Genomic DNA, 13348 nt, shown 5'->3' with positions numbered 1-13348 from the left:
TAACCTTTCCACTACATGTGGTCAACGCTGTGTATTCTACCTATGCCAAAGAGCCTGTGGAGTTTCTTTTGAAGATGTTATGTCTCTTTATAATGATGATTTAAGAAGTAATGATAGCGTTGTAGCTTGTTTTGTTAGAAAGTATCAAAAGTGTTCAAGTATGTGTCCTTTAAGACCCTGTAATCAAGGCGTATGCTCACGTCAAATGTTTCAAGAATGTCACATATTGCATATTGTATATTTTATCAAATAAAGTTTATTGAATTGAATCATAGTCATTCAAAAGTCATTCAAAAGTCTAACCCCCCTGAGAGATCAGATTATGAAGAGGTCCGGAGACGTTCAGGGGTGTAAATGAGTTATCATCAGTCCTTTCAAAGGGGGGAGGGGTTGTTAAGACATCTTTAGTAGCTCGTTGAAGGTTTTTGTTTTAAAGTTTGAATCTGTTGATGAAGCTTATAGTTGGGTACACCCGAGAGGGGAATGTTGAGGATTGCCAGGGCTTTAAGAAACTGACGCCACCCAGGAGGTCTTCTGTCATCAGTAACCTTGTGGGCTGTTGTGGTACTTTTAAGCAAATCCATCATTATCTGAACCCTTGACAACAGTGCCCTGAAAGATAAACTCTCCTTTGTCATTCCAAGTAGCGGCCCCCTTTGAGTCTTTTATCTTGTTCATAATAAACAGTGCCTTGCGAAAGTATTCGGCCCCCTTGAACTTTGCGACCTTTTGCCACATTTCAGGCTTCAAACATAAAGATATAAAACTGTATTTTTTTGTGAAGAATCAACAACAAGTGGGACACAATCATGAAGTGGAACGACATTTATTGGATATTTCAAACTTTTTTAACAAATCAAAAACTGAAAAATTGGGCGTGCAAAATTATTCAGCCCCTTAACAGGACTACTTGCATATGCATATCCTAGCTTCTGGGCCTGAGTAGCAGGTAGTTTACTTTGGGTACCTCAGTCATCCAAACATTCGTATAGTGCCCCCTATCCCTAACAAGTTAAAGGTTTTGTAAGTTGTAACAGGTCTCATTCAGCAGTCTAGAGATCGGATAAAAAAGGGCCTCATCTAAGGAATGCCCCACTTACTAAAAGCAATCTCTTGTCATAGACCATCTTGCCCTTTGGCTACTGACTTATGTTACAAGCCCCATGTGTCTTAAAGCTTAAGATATAATGTCTGCTGTAGAACATGTATTATCTCAGAAACCTGACAATATTGTGTGGTGTTATTCATGTTATCAACCTTTGTATGATGAGCTGTTGAAGAAAATAAAAATCAAGTTTGTTGAAGGAATACCCGCATTCCTGTCTGATGATGAACTTTTACCTCCTCATAAAAACAATCTGGTTTTGGACGATATGCTATTTGCAGGTAGCGAACATCCTGGAATTGCACAAGCTTTTACCCAATATAGTCATCATAGAAACCTTTCCGTGCTTTACTTGGTGCAGAATGTGTTTCACCAAGGTAAAAATAGCCGTACCATTAGTTTGGACGCCAATTACATGGTTTGGTTCAAAAACCCTAGAGACAAACTACAAATTAACACTCTAGCTCAGCAGATGTACCCGGGAAGGAAATCCTACTTCATGGAGAGCTATGAGGACGCTACCAAAGCGCCATTTTCTTATTTAAGTGTGGATTTACAATCAAATACTCCAGAACACCTGAGGCTCAGAAGCAGCGTGTTCCTGTGGGAGTGGCCGGCTGCGTACATTCCTAAAAAGTAACCGCTATGTCTCTGCGTTTAAAAAGAAACCTGCCCCTCTTGAGAAGCCTAGTTGGGGCTACCGCTCAAGAACGGAAAGCCGTCTTGGGTCACTGTTCTTCAGATCTCATATTATCCCTATGTGAGATTGCTTTGAATCTTCTCAAAGGCCGCATTCCACTCACCCTGACCAAATGTAAAAAAATTAAGAGACAAAAGACTCTTTGCCAGTCTTTAAAAGAAAAGACATAGCATACAACAGTCTGGGGGTTTTCTTCTACCTTTACTAAGTATAGCCGTGCCCTTCATCACCAGCCTTATTGCTGCCAGACATGGGGGTTGAACAACGAGTGTGATGGCAAATAATATGTACTTGGTGCCTCAACAAGAGTTGGATAGACTTAAAAAGCAATTACAGGGTTCTGAAAATATCAGACAAACAGCGGGAAATTATTTGGATACGGCCATGAAGGATATTTTGAACTGAAAAGGATTGAACGCCTATGATAAGGTAAAAAAATACACAAACCTCTTGCAAAGGTATTTGGCCTTGGTAAAACAAGGTGAGAGAGAGACCAACCATTTATCGCTTTCCCTTCCGGACCATTTAAAAGATGACTCTCCTAGAGAAAGCCAAGCCCCTGTAATGCCTGTACCTGCGATCTTACCGGCTGAAGATCATATGCCTGTTGAAGATAACGTTATGCATGTCATGTTGACACATGTTCCTGCCCGTAACAGGAAAAATGTTATATACAGTGCCTTGCGAAAGTATTCGGCCCCCTTGAACTTTGCGACCTTTTGCCACATTTCAGGCTTCAAACATGAAGATATAAAATTTTATTTTTTTGTGAAGAATCAACAACAAGTGGGACACAATCATGAAGTGGAACGACATTTATTGGATATTTCAAACTTTTTTAACAAATCAAAAACTGAAAAATTGGGCGTGCAAAATTATTCAGCCCCTTTACTTTCAGTGCAGCAACCTCTCTCCAGAAGTTCAGTGAGGATCTCTGAATGATCCAATGTTGACCTAAATGACTAATGATGATAAATACAATCCACCTGTGTGTAATCAAGTCTCCGTATAAATGCACCTGCACTGTGATAGTCTCAGAGGTCCGTTAAAAGCGCAGAGAGCATCATAAAGAACAAGGAACACACAAGGCAGGTCCGAGATACTGTTGCGAAGAAGTTTAAAGCCGGATTTGGATACAAAAATATTTCCCAAGCTTTAAACATCCCAAGGAGCACTGTGCAAGCGATAATATTGAAATGGAAGGAGTATCAGACCACTGCAAATCTACCAAGACCTGGCCGTCCCTCTAAACTTTCAGCTCATACAAGGAGAAGACTGATCAGAGATGCAGCCAAGAGGCCCATGATCACTCTGGATGAACTGCAGAGATCTACAGCTGAGGTGGGAGACTCTGTCCATAGGACAACAATCAGTCGTATATTGCACAAATCTGGCCTTTATGGAAGAGTGGCAAGAAGAAAGCCATTTCTTAAAGATATCCATAAAAAGTGTAGTTTAAAGTTTGCCACAAGCCACCTGGGAGACACACCAAACATGTGGAAGAAGGTGCTCTGGTCAGATGAAACCAAAATTGAACTTTTTGGCAACAATGCAAAACGTTATGTTTGGCGTAAAAGCAACACAGCTGAACACACCATCCCCACTGTCAAACATGGTGGTGGCAGCATCATGGTTTGGGCCTGCTTTTCTTCAGCAGGGACAGGGAAGATGGTTAAAATTGATGGGAAGATGGATGGAGCCAAATACAGGACCATTCTGGAAGAAAACCTGATGGAGTCTGCAAAAGACCTGAGACTGGGACGGAGATTTGTCTTCCAACAAGACAATGATCCAAAACATAAAGCAAAATCTACAATGGAATGGTTCAAAAATAAACATATCCAGGTGTTAGAATGGCCAAGTCAAAGTCCAGACCTGAATCCAATCGAGAATCTGTGGAAAGAACTGAAAACTGCTGTTCACAAATGTTCTCCATCCAACCTCACTGAGCTCGAGCTGTTTTGCAAGGAGGAATGGGAAAAAAATTCAGTTTCTCGATGTGCAAAACTGATAGAGACATACCCCAAGCGACTTACAGCTGTAATCGCAGCAAAAGGTGGCGCTACAAAGTATTAACTTAAGGGGGCTGAATAATTTTGCACGCCCAATTTTTCAGTTTTTGATTTGTTAAAAAAGTTTGAAATATCCAATAAATGTCGTTCCACTTCATGATTGTGTCCCACTTGTTGTTGATTCTTCACAAACAAATACAGTTTTATATCTTTATGTTTGAAGCCTGAAATGTGGCAAAAGGTCGCAAAGTTCAAGGGGGCCGAATAATTTCGCAAGGCACTGTATATGTGATTCAATGATAAATACACAGGCACCGCATTGATTATATGCAACGCAGGACAAGCTAGTTAAACTAGTAATATCGTCAACCATGTGTAGTTAACTAGTGATTATGTAAAGATTGATTGTTTTTTATAAGATAAGTTTAATGCTAGCTAGATACTTACCTTGGCTCCTTTCTGGACTCGAATAACAGGTGGTCAGCCTGCCACGCAGTCTACTGCAATGTAATCGTCCATAATCAGCGTCCAAAAATACAGATTACCGATTGTTATGAAAACTTCAAATCGTCCCGAATTAATCAGCCATGCCGATTAATTGGTCGGCCTATAGTTCAGGTCTGGAGTTTGGGCTGGCCATGACAGGGTCTTGATCTGGTGGCTGTGTGGAATGGAGCATTGTCCTGCTGGAAAAACCAATCCTCAGAGTTGGGGAACATTGTCAGAGCAGAAGGAAGCAAGTTTTCTTCCAGGGCAACCTTGTACATGACTTGATTCATGCGTCCTTCACAAAGACAAATCTGCCCGATTCCAGCCTTGCTGAAGCAGATCATCACTGATCCTCCACCAAATTTCACAGTGCGTGTGAGACACTGTGGCTTGTAGGCCTCTCCAGGTCTTGCACTCACTGTGAAACTTGGTGGAGGATTTTTTTCCAGAGTTGTGTGTATATTTACTTGGATAAATCCAGTATATATAAACACTGCAAACACTCTACTCGACTGCTCGGAGGCGTCCGCATGGTCCTAATGCACACCATGGTCTCGTTTTGTATCACATGCCAATGATAAAACTGTGGGGGGGAGACAAAAATGCCATTTCAATATGTAGGGGGGACATGACCAGACGTGACGCTTGGCATTCAGGCTAAAGAGTTCAATCTTGGTTTCATCAGACGAGAGAATCTTGTTTCTCATGGTCTGAGAGTCTTTAGGTGCCTTTTGGCAAACTCCAAGTGGGCTGTCATGTGCCTTTTACTGAGGAATGGCTTCCGTCTGGCCACTCTGGCGCCCGGAGAGGATGGCTGCCATTTCATGGGCTCTTAACCAAGCATGCTATTTTGTTTCTTTTTTCAAATTTTTTGTAACTTATTTTGTACATAATGTCTCTTATGATCGAAAAGATCTTCTGGAAAACAGAACAGCGATTACTCACCTTGAACTGGACGAAGAATTTCTCTTTAATGAGTCCTGTCATTCGCAGGAGAAAGAGATGGAAAAGATATCGCAGGAAGAGATCGGGGTGCCTTGTGAGGATCCGCCGACGAGTGGCTAATCTGCTCTTGCCATCCGTACAACTGGCCAAAGTACAATCGCTGGAAAATAAATTGGACGAGCTAAAAGCATATATATCCTACCAACGGGATATTAAAAACTGTCATATCTTATGTTTCACCGAGTCGTGGCTGAACGACGACATGAATAACATACAGCTGGCGGGTTATACACTGCATCGGCAGTATAGAACAGCAGCCTCTGGAAAGACATGGGTTGGCGGTCTATATACAGTGCCTTGCGAAAGTATTCGGCCCCCTTGAACTTTGCAACCTTTTGCCACATTTCAGGCTTCAAACATAAAGATATAAAACTGTATTTTTTTGTGAAGAATCAACAACAAGTGGGACACAATCATGAAGTGGAACGACATTTATTGGATATTTCAAACTTTTTTAACAAATCAAAAACTGAAAAATTGGGCGTGCAAAATTATTCAGCCCCTTTACTTTCAGTGCAGCAAACTCTCTCCAGAAGTTCAGTGAGGATCTCTGAATGATCCAATGTTGACCTAAATGACTAATGATGATAAATACAATCCACCTGTGTGTAATCAAGTCTCCGTATAAATGCACCTGCACTGTGATAGTCTCAGAGGTCCGTTAAAAGCGCAGAGAGCATCATGAAGAACAAGGAACACACCAGGCAGGTCCGAGATACTGTTGTGAAGAAGTTTAAAGCCGGATTTGGATACAAAAATATTTCCCAAGCTTTAAACATCCCAAGGAGCACTGTGCAAGCGATAATATTGAAATGGAAGGAGTATCAGACCACTGCAAATCTACCAAGACCTGGCCGTTCCTCTAAACTTTCAGCTCATACAAGGAGAAGACTGATCAGAGATGCAGCCAAGAGGCCCATGATCACTCTGGATGAACTGCAGAGATCTACAGCTGAGGTGGGAGACTCTGTCCATAGGACAACAATCAGTCGTATATTGCACAAATCTGGCCTTTATGGAAGAGTGGCAAGAAGAAAGCCATTTCTTAAAGATATCCATAAAAAGTGTAGTTTAAAGTTTGCCACAAGCCACCTGGGAGACACACCAAACATGTGGAAGAAGGTGCTCTGGTCAGATGAAACCAAAATTGAACTTTTTGGCAACAATGCAAAACGTTATGTTTGGCGTAAAAGCAACACCCTGAACACACCATCCCCACTGTCAAACATGGTGGTGGCAGCATCATGGTTTGGGCCTGCTTTTCTTCAGCAGGGACAGGGAAGATGGTTAAAATTGATGGGAAGATGGATGGAGCCAAATACAGGACCATTCTGGAAGAAAATCTGATGGAGTCTGCAAAAGACCTGAGACTGGGACGGAGATTTGTCTTCCAACAAGACAATGATCCAAAACATAAAGCAAAATCTACAATGGAATGGTTCAAAAATAAACATATCCAGGTGTTAGAATGGCCAAGTCAAAGTCCAGACCTGAATCCAATCGAGAATCTGTGGAAAGAACTGAAAACTGCTGTTCACAAATGCTCTCCATCCAACCTCACTGAGCTCGAGCTGTTTTGCAAGGAGGAATGGGAAAAAATGTCAGTCTCTCGATGTGCAAAAGTGATAGAGACATACCCCAAGCGACTTACAGCTGTAATCGCAGCAAAAGGTGGCGCTACAAAGTATTAACTTAAGGGGGCTGAATAATTTTGCACGCCCAGTTTTTCAGTTTTTGATTTGTTAAAAAAGTTTGAAATATCCAATAAATGTCATTCCACTTCATGATTGTGTCCCACTTGTTGTTGATTCTTCACAAAAAAATACAGTTTTATATCTTTATGTTTGAAGCCTGAAATGTGGCAAAAGGTCGCAAAGTTCAAGGGGGCTGAATACTTTCACAAGGCACTGGATATTTATAAACAACAGCTGGTGCACGATATCTAAGGAAGTCTTGAGCTATTGCTCGCCTGAGGTGGAGTATCTCATGATAAACTATAGACCACATTATCTACCTAGAGAGTTTTCATCTGTATTTTTCATAGCAGTCTACATACCACCAAGACAGCACTCAATGAGCTGTATACCGTCATAAGCAAACAGGAAAGCGCTCATCCAGAGGTGGCGACATCCGCACTGAACTAAAGGACAGAGCTGCCGCTTTCAAGGAGCGGGACTCTAACCCGGAAGCTTGTAAGAAATCCCCCTATGCCCTCTGACAAACCATTTAACAGGCAAAGCATCAATACAGGACAAATATTGAATCATACTACACCGGCTCCGATGCTCGTCAGATGTGGCAGGGCTTACAAACTATTACAGACGACAAAGGGAAGCACAGACGAGAGCTGCCCAGTGACACGAGCCTACCAGACAAGCTAAATTACTTATATGCTTGCTTTGAGACAAGTAACACTGAAACATGCATGAGAGCACCAGCTGTTCCGGACAACTGTGTGATCACACTCTCCGCAGCCGATGTAAGTAAGACCTTTAAACAGGTCAACATTCACAAGGCCGCAGGGCCAGACGGATTACCAGGATGTGTACTGCGAGCATGCGCTGACCAACTGGCAAGTGTCTTCACTGACATTTTAAACCTTTCCCTGTCTGAGTCTGTAATACCAAACTGTTTCAAGCAGACTAACGTAGTCCCTGTGCCCAAGACCACTATGGTAACCTGCCTAAATGACTACCGACCCGTAATACTCACGTCTGTAGCCATGAAGTGCTTCGAAAGGCTGGTCATGGCTCACATCAACACCATTATCCCAGAAACCCTAGTCCCACTCCAATTTGAATACCACCCCAACAGATCCAGAGATGATGCAATCTCTATTGCACTCCAAACTGCCCTTTCATACCTGGTCAAAAGAAACACCTATGTGAGAATGCTGTTCATTGACTACAGCTCAGTGTTCAACACCATAGTGCCCTCAAAGCTCATCACTAAGATAAGGACCCTGGGAATAAACACCTCCCTCTGCAACTGGATCGTGGACTTCCTGATGGGCCGACCCCAGGTGGTAAGGGTAGTTAACAACACATCTGCCACGCTGATCCTTAACGCGGGGGTCCCTCGTTGTGTGCTCAGTCCCCTCCTGTACTCATGACTGCATGGTCAGCCATGACTCCAACACCATCATTACATTTGCCGATGACACAACAGTGGTAACCCTGATCACCAACAATGATGAGACAGCATATAGGGAGGAGGTCAGAGACCTGGCCGTGTGGTGCCAGGACAACAACGTTTCCCTCAACGTGATCAAGACAAAGGAGATGATTGTGGACTACAGGAAAAGGAGGACCGAGCACACACCCATTCTCATCGATGGGGCTGTAGTGGAGCAGGTTGAGAGCTTCAAATTCCTTGGTGTCCACATCACCAACAAACTAACATGGTCCAAGCACACCAAGACAGTCGTGAAGAGGGCACAACAAAACCTATTCCCCCTCAGGAGACTGAAAAGATTTGGCATGGGTCCTCAGATCCTCAAAAGGTTCTACAGCTGCACCATCGAGAGCATCCTGACTGTTTGTATCTCTGCCTGGTATGGCAACTGCTCAGCCTCCGACTGCAAGGCACTACAGAGGGCAGTGCGAACGGCCCAGTACATCACTGGGCCAAGCTTCCTGCCATCAAGGACCTCTATACCAGGCTGTGTCAGAGGAAGGCCCTAAAAATTGTCAAAGACTCCAGCCACCCTAGCCATAGACTGTTCCCTTTGCTACTGCACGGCAAGCGGTACCAGAGTGCCAAGTCTAGTTCCAAGTGGCTTCTAAACAGCTTTTACCCCCAGGCCATAATACTACTGAACATCTAATCAAATGGCTGCCCAGACTACTTTCATTACCCCCTCTACCTTTTATGCTGCTGCTACTCTCTGTTATTATCTATGCATAAGTCAACTCTACCCACATGTATATATTACCTCAATTACCTCAACTAACCGGTGCCTTTGCACATTGCACTCTGTACCGGTACCCCCTGTATATAGCCTCGCTATTGTTATTTTACTGCTGCTCTTTAATTATTTGTTACTTTATTTCTTATTTTTTTAGGTATTTTTTCTTAAAACTCTATTGTTGGTTAAGGGCTTGTAAGTAAGCATTTCACATGCATTCGACGCATGTGACAAATTAAAATTTGATTTGATTGACCATAAATGCCTGATTGGTGGAGTGCTGCAGAGATGGTTGTCCTTCTGGAAGGTTCTCCCATCTCCACAGAGGAAGTCTGGAGCTCTGTCAGAGTGACCATCGGGTTCTTGGTCAACTCCCTGACCAAGGCCCTTCACCCCCGATTGCTCAGTTTGGCCGGGCAGCCAGCTCTAGGAAAGGTCTTGGTGGTTCCAAACTTCTTCCATTTAAGAATGATGGCGGCCACTGTGTTCTTGGGGACGTTCAATGCTGCAGTATTGTTTTGGTACCCTTCCCCAGATCTGTGCCTCGACACAGTTCTGTCTCGGAGCTCTACAGACAATTCCTTTTATCTTGTGGCTTGGTTTTTGCTCTGACATCACAGTGCCATCCGTTTTGTCACCAAAGCCCCATATACTACCCACTGCTGCGACCTGTGTACTCTTGTTGGCTGGCCGTCACTTCATATTCGTCGCCAAATCCACTGGTTCCAGGTCATCTATAAGTCTTTTCTAGGTAAAGCCCTGCCTTATCTCAGCTCACTGGTCACCATAGCAGCACCCACCCGTAGCACGCGCTCCAGCAGGTATATTTCACTGGTCACCCCCAAAGCCTATTCCTCCTTTGGCCGCCTTTCCTTCCAGTTCTGTGCAGCCAATGACTGGAACGAATTGCAAAAATCACTGAGCTGGAGACTCATATCTCCCTCACTAACTTTAAGTATCAGCTGTCAAAGCAGCTCACAGATCATTGCACCTGTACATAGTTAATCTGTAAATAGCCCATCCAACTACCTCATCCCCATATTGTTGTTTATTATTTTGCTCCTTTGCACCCCAGTATCTCTACCTGCACATTAATCTTCTGCACATCTATCACTCCAGTGTTTAATTGCTAATTTGTAATTACTTTGCCACTTTGGCCTATTTATTGCCTTACCTCCCTAATCTTACCTCATTTGCACACACCGTATATAGATTTTTTTCTATTGTATCTTGACCGTACGTTTGTTTATTCCATGTGTAACTCTGTGTTGTTGTTTGTGTCACACTGCTTAGCTTTATCTTGGCCAGGTCGCAGTTGTGAATGAGAACTTGTTCTCAACTGGCTTACCTGGTTAAATAAAGGTGAAATGTAAAAAATATATATGTAGACAGGTGTGTGAGTTGTAGAAACATCTCAAGGATGATCAATGGAAACAGGATGCACCTGAGCTCAATTTCGAATCTTATTGTAAAGGGTCTGAATACTTATGTAAATAAGGTATATGTTTTTTATTTTGTATTATTTGAAAAAAATTCTAAACCTGATTTTGCTTTGTCATTATGGGGTAATGTGTGTAGATTGATGATAATTTATATTCATTTAATCCATTTTAGAATAAGGCTATAACACAACAAAATGTGGAAACTACCCAAGGGGTCTGAATACTTTCCGAATGCACTGTATGCACCACACATGCTGCAACACAAACACAGAGTTCCTTCAGAAAGTATTCACACCGCAGGACAATAACCTAAAACACAAGATCAAATCTACACTGGAGTTGCATAACAAGGAAGTGAATGTTCTTGAGTGGCCGAGTTACAGTTGTGACTTAAATCTACTTGAAAATCTATAGCATGACCTGAAAATGGTTATCTAGTAAAGATCAACAACCAATTTGACAGAGCTTAAAGAATGGGCAAATGTTCCACAATTCAGGTGCGGACAGCTCTTAGAGACTTACCCATAAAGACTCACAGCCAGTGGCGACCTGTCATTCATGGCATGTGAGGCAGAGCTTTTTTTTAGTTGCCTGTTTTGCAAGTTATTTTGGCATTAATACGTGTCACATATCAGTGAGCAAACAATTTTAAAAAACGATAACATTGAGTTAATAAAGCCGAATACAAACATGTTCTCTTTTTTGCTTTCTTGAGTAAGGCAGCTCCAAAATGTAGGTTTCAGCCTAGCTCAGCGCTTTCTGTGGTGGTAGGGCAGCCAGCGTTATCTAGTTGCGCCGTGATTGGCTCAGAGTTCTGTTACTCATGGGGAAACTACGTCACCCGAAAATCTACTGGGAGAGCTCGACAATTCAAGCCCCTTGGGTGCTGCCATAGCGTTACATTAGAAGTTCCCATCCAAGAAGGCTCAAGGTCATTGGCCACAGATAAAATTACATCAAATCACGTTATATCTACAGTAACTTTGATTGAACTGATCATGTCAACATCATACTTTCAACTGCATACTTTCATTCTCCATCTGAGGATATGATGGAGCCAAGTGACTTGGTGTATAGAGAGAAGAGGGCCTAGAGGCAAGTCCTCTGGGACACCAGTAGTGAGAAGACGTGGTGCAGACACAGATCCTCTGCACATCAACTGCTATGAGCAGCCTGCAGGTAGGATGCAATCCAAGAGTGTGCAGAGCCTGAGATGCCCAGCCCTGAGAGGGTGGAGAGGAGGATCAGATGGTTGATAGTGTCGAAGGCAGCAGATAGATCTAGGATGAGAACAGAAGAGAGCCAGCATTGGCAGGGCGAAAAACCTCCGTGACAACGAGAAGAGCTGTCTAGGTTGAGTGACCTGTCTTGAAGCCTGACGGGTTAGGGTCAAGAAGATCGTTCTAAGAGAGATAGCGAGACAGTTGGTCAGTGACAGCACACTCAAATGTTTTGTAAAAAAGTGATACCGGCTTTAGAAGGCCTTATGGTGCTTTCAAGACAACTGGGAAATCAAAAAACTAAATCGAATCATGACGTCAGTGATTTTCAGGTTGGAATGTCGGAGCTCCAACCTCCAACCAAAAATGAGTTTCCGACTTGGAATTCCGAGTTGGATGACCGTTCAAAAATATATCCCAGACGGAGCACGTATTTTTCCCAATCAGAGTTCCCAGTCAGGTAAACACACAGAGCCACACCAGGTTGTCACCATGACTTGTCTTTTACCTAGGAGGCCTCTCCCTGTTTTAGACTGACAATTTTAAGGTATTTAAAATTATTTTTGCAGGTTGTGCTTGAGCACATTCTTTATTGATGAGTTTAAATAATTGATGGGCTTTAATGGGCTTGTTATGCTCAGTTTATTATTGCTTTACCTTCCAAACCAGATAACTGTTTCACTACCTCCTTGTGGATAATTGTGCTAAGTGCTTTTGGGAGAAGTCAGCATATACAAATTTGTGATTCAAACAGTGTTGGGGAAACTACTCTGAAAATATAGTTTACCAAGCTACCAATTACTTCACAATGGTATAAGTTAATCTACACTAAAGCTACCCTTTAGAAAAATATAGTTTACTTAACTATTTTTTCAAAGTAGCTTTAGTTATGTTCAAAAGGCTGTGAATTATTTTAGTTAATCACATCAGTAATGTTAGTTAGTCATATCAGAGCTGTAGCTCCGCCCACCGGTGAAGTGGAGCAGAGCATGCTGGGTGATCTCCAGCTCAGAGATCAGCTCGAGAGTAGTCAAGTGAGAGAAAGTTCCAGCCATCCTTGTCTCTTCCCACCAGTTAGCTTTCAATGTGTTAGCCAAGGCCAGTGTGTGTCCTTGTTGACATACCACACACACACACACACACACTTTGGTTGAAGCAAGTTGCCAGATCACTAAGTGCCTTAGCCCATCTATACTACATACACTGTGCGGTGCAGTTTCGTGCCTGTGCATCGTCAGTGTTATTTAACCACCTCAACTGGAATCCTACCTGTCTGTCATCTGTGCCCTTACCTTCACACGGTAGCGAACACATAAAGTAAAACCTAACCTAAAGAATATACAGTCCACCAAGTCCTCACTTACAAGTTAACTACATCCAAACTACTTTGTGATAAATTATCATATCTAAATTTGAAATGTCATAAGACGACAAATTGCAAGAACAGATCACTCTAGTCAGATGTTAA

This window comes from Oncorhynchus mykiss, chromosome 6 (assembly GCF_057628025.1).
Source record: "Oncorhynchus mykiss isolate SJ-2025 chromosome 6, ASM5762802v1, whole genome shotgun sequence".
Classification (NCBI taxonomy): domain Eukaryota; kingdom Metazoa; phylum Chordata; class Actinopteri; order Salmoniformes; family Salmonidae; genus Oncorhynchus; species Oncorhynchus mykiss.
Note: the sequence above shows the minus strand (reverse complement) of the source record.